The 15,296-nt window shown below is 46.6% G+C and overlaps 2 protein-coding genes across 7 annotated transcripts in view; one reads left to right on the forward strand and one right to left on the reverse strand.

Annotated features, from left to right (window-relative positions):
• WDFY4 (WDFY family member 4) overlaps window positions 1-15,296 on the reverse strand; it is a 302,324-nt gene that overhangs the window by 44,115 nt on the left and 242,913 nt on the right. The gene's annotated exons all lie outside the window — the stretch shown is intronic.
• LRRC18 (leucine rich repeat containing 18) overlaps window positions 1,287-15,296 on the forward strand; it is a 32,638-nt gene continuing 18,628 nt past the window's right edge. The window contains exons 1-2 of the mRNA XM_060642204.3: window positions 1,287-1,511; window positions 3,902-4,000. The gene's annotated coding sequence lies outside the window, so the exon portion shown is untranslated. The remainder of the gene's footprint in view (window positions 1,512-3,901; window positions 4,001-15,296) is intronic.

The raw sequence follows: 15,296 nt of genomic DNA on the forward strand, positions 1-15,296 counted from the left end.
CTTGTCACTGGCTTCCCAGCACTGTGGAGTCACCTCGCATTGTTCTGTGGCATTCATTTCTACAGCATCAGGACGCCATTGCACACATGGATCAGAACTGGTTGAGCCTGACTCTGTGGTGGGCTTTGTCCTCACACATGACCTCTCCGTGACCACTTCTGGACATAAATCTCTGCATACTTTGTGAGTGTACCCAAGAGAGAAAGTTTTGGCAGCCGTACTACTGGGATAAAAAGTATGAGCATTTTTTTTTTTTTTAAAGTTTGCTACATATTGCCAAATAGTCCTCTTAAAAGGCTGGACTGATTTATGTTTCTACAAATACAATTAGGAAGAAATACAAATCGAACCAAAGAAATACGATTTTGACCAATGTAGGAGGAAAGAGTTTAGACGTGCAACAGGAGGCCGGAGCTGGGAAGGGCGTGGGGAGAAGGCTTTCGCCACATGAAACACCTCTTCTTCTGCACAGCAGGGGTTTGTGGAGCCCGACTCCTTGGCCTCTGTGGTAAACCTTGGTTCCTTTTCTGGCTCTGATTTCTTCTTCCCTCTGTGTCCTTTAGACTCTCCCCGTACTCTCAAGACCTTGCTCAAGATGTTTCACCAAAGCAAACCAAATAATGTCTCCTCTTTCTGGCCATTCCCTCTTCCTCAGTCCCGTTCAGGTGCCCACAGACACCACATGAATTCTCTGCTCCAGCCCCATGCACTGCACCAGGATCCTTCTGGACAAGGCTGCCCGAGTGCCCCTTCCTCTTCCCACCACACACCGCGGCCATCATATACTCCGTTTTAGGCTTCCCAACCCTTTTCATTCAATTCTTTCCTAGCTAGGTGTTTTATCAACAGAAAGCAACTCCCAGGCTGGGCTTTACCTCTCCTCTCCCACTCCCCATAGAGAAATCATCTTTTTGGTCTATGTTATCCCTGCAGACAACAATAACAGTGAACAAAAGCAAAACATGGTCGGATTCATTGCTTTAGGTTGCAAAGGCTCAGGCGAAGATTTGGTTCTCTGGCTCAGTCTGTGAGCCTGCCACCTATCCTAGTTCTGGAAGACAGGCCGCCTCGAAGGCTGCAAACACGGGCAGAGCCCAGGCTGGAGACAGTGAGGGTCACCACCTTGAAAAGGACATGTGCTGAACCTTCCTGAGGCAGTGGAGTTACAAGGATGTGGAGTTAGTACGGCCAAGCTTGCTCGTCTTGCTACTGTATTGTGTAAGTTTGACAGGGGGTTGGGGCAGGGAGCAGGAAGAAGGAAACAAAAGGTACTTATTATAGTTCAGGAAATAAGAGACAGCCTCTGTCATTTTCCATTTCACAAAGTGTTCTAGAATTTTACCGGTGGTCTTTTGTGACATTGCCACCAGGTGGAATGGTGTGCAGAAGACAAAGGCATGTCAGTGTCCCATTTCTCATTTCATCGGCTATGAGCTCCAAGGAAGATCCATCATTTCATTGCCATCAGCCAAGGACGCCATTACCCGTGGTGCCAAGACACCTAACCAAAGGTGAGCCATGGTTTTTAGCTTTTTATTTGTTTATGTGCTTGTCTTATGTAGTTGTCTTTTATTTTTCCACTTCTGACTTATTATTTCATTTAACTTGAGAATTTGTGTATACTGTTTTTTTCTTCTTTTTTAAAATTTTTATATATTTTTTTACTTGAATATAGTTGACACATGATGTTATATTAGTTTCAGGGGTACAACATAATGATTCAACATCTGTATACGTTATGCCCCATGTGTGGCTGCCGTCCGACCCCATACAACGCTAGTACAATGCCATTGACTGGGTTCCCTACATTGTGCCTTTTATTCTCGTGACTTATTCTTTCCATAAGTGGAAGCCTGTATCTCCCACCCTCTTCACCCACAGACCTAAAAATACCAATAACTGTCAAACGCATTACAGATTGCAAAGACGTTTTACCCGTTGTCTAATTTCCACAAAGACCCCATGTAGTAGCCATTACTTCCATTTACAGATGAAGAATGGACGTGTGCAGCGAGGGGGTAGCCTGCAGACTAGGGGGAGTTCGTGACAGCTTGCTGGAGGCACCCCAAGCGGGCACGGAGCAGGTCCCGTGAATACCCGACACATTGCCGGGATCAGACCTTGACCCAGGGCCCTGGCTCGGAAGACAAGCTCTTTCCTCTGAAGGGGAAAAGAAAACAAAAGTAACCAAAAACGAGTAACAACAAAAGCCTTAGTTCTGGCTGACTTAGAAGGCATTTACCTGAAAAACCAGTAATTTGTGTAATTTGAAGTTAAAAATGTAAGCATTAGCAAGGTAGCCAAGTTATTACTGCATACCCATGGCATAAACGTGAAGCTGTTCGTGTATTAAAAGTGGAAGCATATCCAACAGAAGTTACCTCGAGATGCTGAAATTGAGCGGCTTTACTTTCATAAGGTTTTACAAATCTGCATTTTAAAATGTATTTATCTCCTTCTGTATTTTCTTCCTTAAAATATTGATTTTGGGGCGCCCGGGTAGCTCATTCGGTTAAGTGTCCGGCCTCAGCTCAGGTCATGATCTCGCGGAGCATGGGTTCCAGCCCCGCATCGGGCTCTGTGCTGACAGCTCAGAGCCTGGAGCCTGCTTTGGATTCGGTCTCCCTTTCTCTCTGCCCGTCCCCCACTCATGCTCGGTCTCCTTCTGTCTCTCGAAAATGAATAAATGTTAAAAATTTAAAAGAAATATTGATTTTGTTTTTGCTTATCTGTGTTTTATGATTTTCATATTATTTATTTTCTAATTTAAATGAGGTCCTTTTACGAATAGTCTAACTGGAAATAGACTGAGTAGCAGAACTTCAGGTAATTTTTAATTTTCTACTTATCTGCATTTGATAATTATTTTAAACCCATTTATTGTCGAAAGTAAATGATCTTTTTTCTTTTGGTTTTTCAGTAAACAAAACAGTGGTGGTATCCATCTATTTAAAGTTTTTGTGGTTAACTGTATTTTTATTTTAAACTGTTTGATTTTGCTTTTTTGTACTTTTCAAAATGCATAGTGGTTGGATTAGTTTTGCATTTCAATTTTTTATTTGTTAATTATTTTCTTTATTTCTTAACTTTTTTTGGGTAGCACAATTTAGAGGATGTTTATTTCTTTATTTCTATGTATGCATTTTCAAATTTTTCTACAATGTTATTATTTGCATAATAGTTTTTAAACTATTTAAACTTGTTGCCAATTTTCTCAATTTCTGGGAATGTAATTTAAAGAAAAAACAAACAAAAAGATTATAAATGTACAAATACATTCATTGCAACCTGATTCACAATAGTGCCAAGCCGGAAACAAGAGGAAAAGCAAAGTCCACTAGGTTCAGTATTTCCACATTCAGTCGAAAGGTAGACTTTAGAAATTACACATCAGCCTTTGATGTAATATTAATAGAGGAAAAAGTGACTATAGGATTGTATGGTTTTTCCGAGCATGGTCGTTGTAACTTAATAGTGTAAAAAGGGCACAAAAAGAAAACTACAAGAACTAATTAAATTCAAGTAAACAGGGAAAAGATCGCTCTCTCACAAATCAAAGAGCTGGAAAAGCTATTTGGACAAACAACAAGGAAATCAAATGATATTTCATGGGACTCACTCAATGCTTTATATAAAAGTAAGATTATTATTTGTCCCTTAAAAGAGGCAAACATGGCTTTTGTTCTCTGTTAGCAGGGACAGCCACTTCCCGGGGGTGGCCATGGACAGCCTGCTCTGCCTGGTAACTAAGTGCCCCAAGGCCCATGCGCTGCTGGGGGAGGCCAGGAGGAAAGCCCCAGGCAGAAAGCCAGGGGAGCCCAGGCCAGGGTCCCTCTGGGACAGCTAGCTGGCCTGGAAGTTTGGGGTGTCTGGTTTCAGCTATTGTGTTCCCACTTTGCAGGCTGGCCTCAAGATTATGCTAATTAACTCCAGGTCCCGGGTCTCCTGTTGCCTGGTGACAAAGTTTCACAGTTGAGGAGGAGGAACTGGCATGAACAGGGTAAGTTTTTCTCTGGTGATGGCCCTGCATTTATCGATTTACTTGAACTTTGCCCAACAACCCATGGCTTCAAACTCTGCTTTTTGCTTTCCTCCTTTGAGTAAGCAACTTTGGAAATGGCCGGTTCTCCCGGTAGGTATGCTTTATTTACAAACCCCAGACGCGAGCTAATTCATTATTTAGGAGAGGAGGAAGCTGGCCCTGAGCCCCAGGCAGGAAGGGCAGCTAGTAGGGGACCCAGCTGGGGACCCAGCAGGGCTTTCTTTGGTGCCTGGGGCCATGGCTCAGCTTGGTTAGGTCGGTGTGTGAGTCTGGGCCTTTGGAGTCATGGTCAGGTCTCTTGCCAAAGTCTGAGTCTGAAATGAGAAGGTAAAATTTGCTGCTCCTGCAAGCAGGGGAGACTAGTGTTTGAACTGCTGCTGAACCCAACCGGTGACTGACCCCTCAAAGAAACTGCGGTGGGGGTTCTCTTCACTCATGAGGCTGGAGCCTGATTACTGCTGACTGTGGTAGCTTTGGGAGCACAATCCATCTTTTGAAAAGTCTGGAGGCAAACCCTTGCCACAAGTTATCCTGAACACTGGGATCCATTAACAAGTAAAGTCCTAGGTGGGGCTGGGCCTTTCAAGGAGAGACTCTTCAAGGAACACACTAGAACACATTCCTTATGTCGTAAATGGGAAAAGGTTGGTGACTTTGGACAGGCTACTTGGCCTCTCTGAGCCTTAGTCCCACGTATGTCCCATGGAGATGAAGATCAGTACATCAGGTGGCTGTTAAGAATTCCTTAGGATATCTGTAAAATGTCTGGCCCGTAGTAGGTGGTCAATATAATCCATACACACAGTCTGAAAGCAGAAACTTCAAATGTGTTAAAAACTATGCAGTGTCATTGCTTTGCAAAGGGTCTGGCACATAGTAGGCTCTCAATACATTTATGAACCGTATGTGATGTTATGTGAACCAAGTACTGAATGCTGACTCCTTGGGATAAAACGGGGAGTCAGAAAGGTTAGGAAATGTGTACAAAGTCACATATCTAGGGAGAGACAGAGCTGCGACTGGTCTCCAAGCCAGGGTGACTCATATGTTTTCTGGGCTTGAGCCTCAGCCTGCAGAGGAGAAGGGAGGTACTGAGACAGCCACTGCCCACTCTGCAGAGCACCTGAACCCCCACGGTTGTCTAGAGACCAATTTTTAGGGCCTAGTGCTTGGTGGCTTCAATTTCCTCTTGGGGATCCTAGGTTCTCCTACTGTTGCTGACAAGAGGTGGGCGTGCTTTCTCTATCCACCCATCATCTGGGCGATGGGAAAGCCAAACTAGGTGATGTTTCCTGGTCCCTGGTGTCCCTAGAACACAAGGTGTGCACTGAAACATGCCCCCCTCCAAACAGGCATGGCGGGTTCCCCTGCCACATCATCCATCGCCAGCTTTCCGTCCACGGCCAATTCGGTTCGTTGCCAACCTCCAATTTCCTGCCAGTCTACATCATAGATCTCATCTCGGCCCCAGAGCTGGGTCTGGTAACACGCACAGGCTTTCTTTGCTGTGAGGAGTGAGTCTTAAGGATGGGGCTTAACCTCAATGCAGTGAAAGTCCCCTCAGATTCCAGCTCAGTTTAGGCTAGTGTCTGGAAAATACGATGAGTCAGCAGCTTTCTTGTCGGCCCAGAGGGCCAAATTTATCACAGGATATTGTCAAATCAAACTTCCAGGGAAAAGCCAAATGGCAGTTCGGCCCTCAGACAAGAAAACTGAGCAGATACTGGCTCTGCTTGACCAGCATGTGACTGTGACAGGGGACATGCTCTGGAGGCTCACGAGGTGCTTTCTCGGTAAAGTGGGATGGGTGGATTAAATGAGACAATACATGTGATGCCCTTGGACATAAAATAAGCACTCAACACGTATAGAAACATGTATACAAAATGCCAGCCTGCTCTTGCCTTTTCTCTTTGACCCACGTAGGCGACCCAGAAGACCCTTCCATTGGTTCTGCTCCCACCACATATGGCGAATATGCACCGTCCTCCTCCTGCCCACCCCCTTGGTGCACAGCACCTTCTTCTCCTGCCTGCAAGTGGCTGTCTTTGTCTACTCTTCCCTCCCTACCTCTGCAGACTTCCCAGCAGCCAGGGTGACGCCTCTAAACTTCAACATGCTCCACCTCATGCAGCCCTGCAGCCCCTGGCCAGGTCTCTGTCGTTATCTTGCACCTTCTTTCTGTCCGTACTCCAGCCCCCTTGGCTTCTCCTTTCTCTTAAACACCACAAGCACCCCCCCACCCCGCCCTCCCCCCATAGGACTTTGCACCTAGTGCACCTTTTTTGCGGTGCTCTTCTCCAAATCCTCCCATGTGACCTCATCGAGTGTCACCTCAAATGTCACCTGAGATGACTTCCCCGAGACCTTCTCGGTCTAAATTTGGCCACCTCTTCCCTAATATTCTCTTCCCGACCTTGGCATTCCCTTTGACATCTACCAGGTTTGATTTTTTGCAGAATATCTACACCAACTGAACTGAGCTCGAGTCTTTTTGGTTTTGTTTTGTTATTATTGATTGACTTGCTTTCTCCGAAAATCGTCGTTTCATGAGAAACACAGCAATGTCTGCCTTGTTCACTGTGTATCTTCCGACCTGACCTTGACCTATAGAATGACTCAAATACAAGTGTTGAATGAATGAATGAATGAATGAATGGGCAAGTGAGTAGCTTGGGCTGTAGCAGGCTCTAGAGGTTAAAAGTGGACAAAGGTATAATTGTATCTTCTAATTGTTGCTATGTTTTTTCGTTTATTATTAGTATTATCATTAATCATTTGTGTTTAAAAGGTTGCAAAGGCTTTTGTCCTTGGGAATCTGCAAAGATCATTCCGCAAGTCTTACACCTGGTATTGATGACTAGTGGGAGTGTCCTAGGGCTACTCAGTGGAGAGAAGCAATCACTACGGTGCTGTTTGGTAGATCTAACAGTATTTACCATCATAAAGGCACTTAGCATTTGCTCCACACTGGCCACTCAATGTATACTCATCCCCACCTTTACTTTTCAAAACAACCTACAATTTTCTGACCCGTTTCGCTGACCAGTAAACTGAGCTCATGATTAAAACCAGGCTGGCGGTAAAGATGGGGTGGAGCCCAGTTCTAATGGCCTCAAAGCCTCTGTGGTCCCTGCTTCTATTAGTGCCTGCCTTCTATTAAGTACTTTTATACACGACAGGAAGGGAACAGACAAAATGCCTCCCACCTGGGCACCATCCCTATCTGGAAAATGCCAAAGAGCTGCCCCACCCTAAACCAAGTGCTGCTGGCTGTCAGTATGGCCATTCTTCCTACCATTTCCAGCAACTTATATCTATCTGCCTAAAGTCAGAAAAGGGGTGACAGTGCGGAATAGTTCAGCAATGATTTCAAGCAAGCCCAATAAAGACTCAAGGAGGAGTGGGAAATCTGAATTCAGGAAATATGTCTATAGAAAAAAAGATTAGAAGCCACAGCATTTTTGAAAGACAGGTGCCTAACATACAAGCCATGAGCCCCAAACCACCCTTTTGCACCCTGTAACCTCAGCATCCCTTTAAAAATTAGACCCTGATCTTTCCAGTGGCCTCCCCCTCTGGATGGAGAAAAGTTAGCCACTTTTTAAATAAATATCCTCCCCTACATCGTATCATAGTTTGGGCCACCAACACATAAAAGGCCATGTGGTTTTTATATCATGCTCATCTGTGCTTGATCAGGGTTTTCAGTGCAGTGGAGGGCTGGCTGGCTCTGAGGGAACATCTCTGGAGGGAACAAGAATGGCTCCCTCCCCCTGCCCCTCCTCCACCACCACTGTCAGCATGGCCAAGCATGGGGCTGCCTGGAAACTGGGCTCTCCGCCTCCCGCTTAAGTCGTATGCCTGCAGGTGGTGGGGCGCTTTTCGGTGCTCCCCCACCTCCATCTGCAACTGCCACCAGGCAAATCGGGGCTCTCAACTCACAAGCGACACCATCACCATCCATCACCAAGGCTCCCATTCACTAGGCACCTGTCACACCCCGGCCTTTTCCTCCTACGCAATCTTCACATTGCCCCACTCTACCTGAGGAGACCGAGGCTCAGAGAAGGACTATGGCTTCTCTTACACATTAGGAGGAAGTAAGAATTCAGGATGTGAGCCAGGCTGGTCCACCCCCAAAACCGTGGCTCTCTGTATATGTGGTCCCTCCTTGTCTTTGTCTGGGGAATATTTTCTCAGATTTTCCTCTTTGATTCAAATATGCTCAATATTTTAAAATCTTTCTTGCACACACACACACACACACACACACACACCACGTCTATTTTAAACAGGGTGATATGAGTGGTTTTACAGAACTCATGAGATTGAAAAGGAAGTGTGTGTGTGTGTATGTGTGTGTGTGTGTGTGTGTATGAGTGTGGGTGAATGTGTTTGTAACTTTCTTAATTAGAAATAGATTCTGTAGATACAGAATCTTGCAGATAATTTGGAAACTACCCAGGCATTTAAGGAAGTAAAAATAACCCGATACCATAATACCCAGAGGGCATTCTTGCTAATATTTGGATGTTCTTCCAACTTTTTCTCTGTGGGCTTGCATGCATGCTCCTGAGAGCGCTGATGTAATATGTGCATGTAACGTGTTCTTCATAACATTATATCTCAAAAGATTTCCTTTCAGCGTTTCTGAAAAATGATGTTTTTGTTTTGTTTTAGTTACTGTTGAGTATCCATTTCATTCTATGACTGCGTAGTAATTATTTAATCAGTTGTCCATTGTTAGATATGTGGATCGTGTCCACTTGTTTTTATTATTTTAGGTGGCACTGCCATAAACATATTTATACAGAACGTTTTGTTCTTAGTTCTTGAAGGGAAATGCTTAGAAGTGGCATCTGTGCTTCCTGGCTAGCCGGGGGGCCCATCCCTTCCGGGATGGTCAGCCCCATCTCCTCAGACCTCCTGCTGGATTCCATTGCTCTACCTTTCCACTTGTTCATTCCTACTTTTAGAAGCTTTTCTTTCTCTTTGACCTAACCCAATTAAAATTTCATTTGCTGTACTACTAACCCGCTTTCCAGTCTCCCTGCACACTTAATCTCACAGCCAAAAAGTTGATCACGCCATTGTATGCAGCTATTTGGAAAGCCTTCCTATCTTCAAGTGTGCCCCGCCCAGGGCTGGGTACACACTTGGTGACTAATAAATATTTGGTGTGAAAGTAACATCTTTCCCCTGTAGACTTCTCCCTTAAAAAATAGTCTGCATGTTCTAGAAGTCCTTTCAAAGTAGGTGGAAAAACAGTGGGTCAAGAGGATTACATAGCAGCTGTTAAAAGCTCTGGAATCTGGGACGAAGCTGACCCCTTTCTGAGGTCAAGGGAACTGGAACGACCTTGTTAAGCACCTACAATTCATTCATTCAGCCAATACTGACTGAGGGCCTCCTGTCTGCCAAGCACTGGGAATTTAGAGTCTAGTGAGGGAGGAGAGCAAGGGACAGACAATAAAAATAAGCTTAATAAGTAAGTCTACCATAAAATATATTTAGGTGTTAAGTGTTATGGAAGAAAGTGCAGCAGGTGTCCCTGGGTAGCTCAGTCGGTTGTGTCTGACTTTGGCTCAGGTCATGATCTCACGATTTGTGAGTTTGAGCCCCATGTTGGGCTCTGTGCTGACAGCTCAGAGCCTTTTTAGGATTCCCTCTCTTCCCCCTCCCCCCCCCCCCACTTGCGCATGCACTCTCTCAAAATAAATAAATAAACCTCAAAAAAAAAGTATTGCAGAGCAAGAAGGATCCATGCATGTTGGGGCTTAGTTTGCATCATTCATTGGGGGATCAGAAAGGTTGAATTGAAAAGGTAGAATTTACCCAAAACCTTGAAGAAGATCAACAGGTCAGTCCACTAAATACCTGAGAGAAGAACCTTCCAGAATAATGAAGCAGCTGGAACAAAGGCTATAAAGAAGAATTGTGGGGCAGTTAGAGGAATGGCCGGGCTGGGTGGTGGATATGGAGTAAGCATGGGGGCAAGTGGTGGCGAGTCCCTCAGAGAGGCAGTGGGTCAGGCCATGGGGCCACTAGAAGGTCTCCAGCCCTTACTTGGGTGAAACAGGAGTCACTAGAGGGCTGTGAGCCAAGGAGTAACATGGTGGCTGTGGTAAAAGAAGTCCCCTGGCTGATGTGTTGAGAAGAGATTGCATAGGGTAAAGACAGGTGCAGGAAAACAAGGTAGGAAGCCACTGCAAATGGCCAGTGGCAAACGGTAGGGACTCAGCCCAGGGTGGCTCTTGGGCAGGTGGTGAGAAATGGTAGGATTCTGGATCTACTTTGAGCACAGAGTCCACAGGATTTCCCGATGGACTGAACATGGAGTATAAGAGGAAAGGGGTACTGAGCATGGGGCCACAGTTTGGTGCCTGACACACAAGATGCTGTTGCTGACAGCCTGGTCAGAGAAGACTATGGGTGCAGCGGGTCGACAGCGAGCTTGGTTTTGGACACAGTGTGTTTCGGTGTCTTTACACCGTCCAAGTAGAAATGCTAAGCAGGCAGAAAGAAGGATATGTAAGTCTAGGATTGAGGGTGAAGTCTAGGTAAGAAACAAAAACTGGGGAGTCATGTATTTAAAGCAATGAGACTCAGTGACATCACCAAGGTATCAAGTGTAGACAGAGAAGAGGCAAGTGACTTGGCTCTGGTCCCCAGGGAACCCATGGCAGACACGGTTCAAATCCAGCCTGGTCAACCCTCTGCCACATCTGGTTTATTTCCACTGTCCCCTGGTGCCCCCACTCAGTGGGGTCCTGCACATGGTAGCTTCCTGATGGACCCACGGCCCTATCCGAGGGCCCACACTCCACGGCGAGGTACCAGCCCAGGATAACACTGTGGGTGATGCCAGCCGGGAGGCTGGATTTCCTTCTGTATCAGGTAGAAATTAGAGAGGACACGGGCTTGTCTGTGATCACCCTGGGGGAAGTGTAGGCACTGGCCTTCTTTCTTTAGTTTGACAGGTCTTAGGGTTTTTCTCAAAACAGCTAGAGTATAATTTGGAAAATGAGCCATATCCTATCTGCTCTCATTCTTTTTTGCTGATTTTGTTTTTGTGCCTCTGGTCTGCCTGCCTTCCTTTCTCCTCTCCCTCCCTCCCACCTTGCCTCCTCTATTTCCTTCCTTCCTTCCATCTTCTCCTCTCCTTCTCCCCTCTGCATATCCGTTGCCTTCCCTCTGCCACAGGGCCTTTCCATCTGATGTTTTCTCTATCCAAAATACCCTCCCCATCTCCCTGGATCCTCACTTCCTTCAGTCTCTGCCCAAATGTTTTCTTCTCAAAGAGGCCCTTCCTGGTTACTGTCCCCAGAAGTGTATGTCTCCCCTAGGAACATCTCTGCCTCTTTTGTCCCGACTCTTTCTTCTCCAAGCACTCATGGCCACCTGGCATTGTGTGCCTCTTTGCTTTTGTTCATCTCTTTCTTCACTCTGCTTGCTGTATAAAACCACGCCTCATCCATGGCAGTTGTCCAGTACATACTGTTAATGAATAAAGGAATCCAAAAGGGCCATGGGAAGTTCAACTGCTCCCTTATGGTCGATCTTCAGGGCTTCCCTTTGAAGAATCTCACAGCTTCACATGGGGGCATCTATAACCCCCTTGGAGCTAGGGGCTTTCCTATAGCAGACAGAGGCACCACACCAGGGTACCTGCCAGTGATTACGGGGTCTGTGCCATTGTTCACCCCTCAGCAAGTCCTCCCTGGGGCCAGATGGGGTACAGAAGAAATGCACACACACAGGGCAGTTGAGGAGAACTACCCCCCATCTCCGTGACCCTGGGGAGCCTGTGCCTCAAGGAGCTATGTATGTCTCCTTGTGCTACAGGAGAAAGTCATCTGAAGTCTGCACCTGGGTAGGCAGGGATCCCAGTAAGGACACCGGGCTGTGAAACATGACTCCACTGTTGATCAGTGAGGCTGTCCTCATCATGCCACTAATCCCCTCTCCCCCAACATGCGAAGTCACAATATACGCCTCCAAGGCTCACTCACCCTCACCCCACCTTCAGAAGCAGCCATTTTTAACATCTTATTCACAGAAGTGGGAGCTGAAGCTCAGTGAGGCTCAAGAGACTGGTCGAGGTCACCTGGATGGTAAATGGGGAGATGGGCGGCCACCCATGTGGGTCCAAAGCCCCTGTCCTTTTCATCCTTCCAGGCCGCTTTTCTGAGCCCACTTCCTTATCTGCAAGGGAGGCTGAGGCTGTGAGGAGAAAATGCAATACCTGCTATGTGGCCAAAGCAGTATTTAAACCACATTGGCTGAAATTGAATTCAGACTCGTCTCTTGAGGTTTCGAGGTGCCAGGACTCACTGGTTCCTCCGCTTTCCTGGGTGGGGAGGTCGGTTTGTGCGTTTTGAATGTGTTAGTTGATGAACAAGGCATTTCTAGTCTGTTAAACTAATAATCTTAATATTTTATTTTAATTGTAAGGCACCTATTCCCTTTTGTTCCTTTAACAAATCCAATTAAAACAGAGTACATTCAGAATTACAAAATAGATGCTATTAAACCAATAAGAAATCATAATCTTTTGTTATTGGGCCATGTGACCCCCTGGGAACTTTTGCTCCAAATAAAAGTTGAATTCTTATTATCCGCCAGGGGAACGGGGCAGTTTGACAGATAACGACTTCCCAGGCAGCACATGTACAGAGCCTCGCTGTTGCTAAGGACAAAGAAGTAAATAATATTAAGGGTAGACAAAGCTATACGTGTATAATATCCCAGTAAGATACTTAGAGCTGCGTTGATCAGATTAACCAGATAACTGCCACATGAGGTGAACTTGATAACTTCCACACAGACACTCTGTTTGCTGCAGAGTGTCATGGAAAGAACACTCCACCCAGAAGCCTTGGGGAAAGGGGAGCCGTTTGAGCTCGGATAAAATACTTCATGCCCCACTCTGCCCCATAGCGTCCTTATCTCAGGGTAGGAGGAATAGTCCCACCTCAAAGGAGAGTAGTGAGGACTGAATGGAATGGCAAATGGGAGGTCGCTTTGTGGAGGAGAAGGCATGATGTGCCTCTAAGGGCTCAGCACGCGTGTGGGGAGGGATGGAGGGGTGGACAGCATCATGCAATCGACACATGGAGATGGCCTCCTGTCTGGGAATGTCAGGCGTGCATGTTACAGGGGTTAGATTTTAGTGAGCCCACATGGTGAAAATCAAACTTCTGCTGGTCTGCATACAGTCTCTCGGGGCCCCTACACAGCCAGCAGCCCACCCCCCAGGGCAGAAGAGGGCCCCAAATTGTGGTGAGCACCCAGGAATGTGGTGGGTTGTTTCCAGACCATGCTGGATGAAGACCTTTATCTTTACGTTCTTGACAAATTCAGGGTGGCAAGAAGCTCACACTGTGGGGGTGCTGGGGGACTAGCACAGCTGAGGGACAACAGATTCCCATCTCCATCACCACCTGCTTGGGGGCACATGCCTATTAGGTAAACTGTGGTGGCATGTGTGTACCCTTTAAACTCTCTCTCTCTCTCTCTCTCTCATCGTCAATCTCCAAGCTCTTAACAGTTAAATGACTCCACTAATGCTATTACAATACCTTTAAAATTCATCTTATTCAGAGATACACATCCATATATGTATCTAGGAGAACGAACAGCCTGCACATTAGCCCCTGGCCAATACAGTGAGCAGGCAACGGCCTGAAATGGTTTCTTCGGGGACCCCAATTTGCATGTGGGGCCTCCAAAAGGTCAGTGGGACATCTGCGTTATTGGCCTGGCAGGGACTTTGGCCAAAGTTTGGTCAGCTACTTCAGCTGGGGAGTCCACTCCGTTCCCCTTAAGCTGCTTGCAGGTTAATCCTGCTGCATTGCACTTCCCTGGCTAACCCATGCCAAGTCAGAATGGGCCTAAGTGAATGTCTGGCCACCCAGAGTCTGCGACTCTGTGATGTATCTTTGTTCCTACATCAGAGACCCCATAGGTGACCAAAACCGGCAGCACACCTTTTGGGGGACGTGAGGGGCAAGCAGCTTTAATTTCTGGTACAGGTGTCTTTTGCCCTGGGAGTGCTAGGATTCCAAAATGTCTTCTTCTCCTTGGAGTCAGAGGGCTGGCAATGTGTCCCCACCCCCCGCCCCCCGCCTGCCACCAAGGATAAGCAATTCTTACTGCTAGAGCAAAGGCAGCAGAAGAGAGAGAAGAAAGGCAGGATAGCGTAGCACAAAGATCGTAAGCTTTGGTATCAGACAAATCTAGGTTTGCTTTGGTTGTGCTGTGTTGTCTGTGTTACCTTGGGGAAGACACCTGACTTCTCTGAGCCTCGGTTCTCTTATTTTCAAACTCAGAATGATACTTGGCATAGTTGCTGTGTAGATATAGGAAGGGCCCAGCAGCGTGTCCCCAGTAGTTACTTTGGAACATTTCACCTGAGTGAATGAGGTTGAGTGGATCTTCTGAAATTGATGTCAGAAAACCCCCAGGATCATGGGGACCCTGTAAGACTCCACTCCTGCTGTCCACCTCTCCCCATCAACTCTGCCAAGTGCCTGGTGGAGCCGACACTGTGAGCTCCACAGAAATCTTTTCTGCCTCCAGTCTGTCCCCTATCCCCTTCCTGACAATCTGTCCTTCTGCCCAGAGGAAAGAGGGCACAGCATAACACAGCTGGGGGCAGTAATGGGAAAAATAAAAGCACTTCATGTTTAGACACCCCCAGTAAGCCTATGCTTTGCAAACCAGCTAACTCTGTAAAATGGGTAGAGGGAGCACACAGATCCTGGCCCAGAATGGGCATTAGACAAAATGGCAATTCTTTTCCCCCAGTGAAAATTACACCTGAGTCAAACATTAGTGCCTATTTTAGAGACCTGGATAGAAGTTCCAGACAGATGCACTCCACAGACGCCCCCACAGTGACCACCCACATCTTCGTCTGCCACATGGCTGCTTACGAGAAGGTACAACACATTTTAGGAAGGGGTGGAGGCGACAGGGAATGATTTGGAGATACGTGGAAAGTCACGGCAGAAGTGAGGCTGGCCTCTTGCGTGCCTAGTGAATGGGTCTTCTGAGACTCAGGAGAGAAAATAAATGCAATGCCTTTGGCATGAGTGATTTTATTGAAGGAGGTTCACACCACTTCCCCTTAAGAGATGGCCCACAAGCAAGAAATTTCTCACCCATACAGTATGAAACTTGCTGTGAAGTTAGTTCCAATACTGGCTATGAAATGGCAGGGTTTGGGGGTTTCAGTTCTACAGTGCGT

The sequence above is a fragment of the Panthera onca genome, chromosome D2, assembly GCF_046562875.1.
Source record: "Panthera onca isolate mPanOnc1 chromosome D2, mPanOnc1 haplotype 2, whole genome shotgun sequence".
In the NCBI taxonomy this organism is placed as follows: domain Eukaryota; kingdom Metazoa; phylum Chordata; class Mammalia; order Carnivora; family Felidae; genus Panthera; species Panthera onca.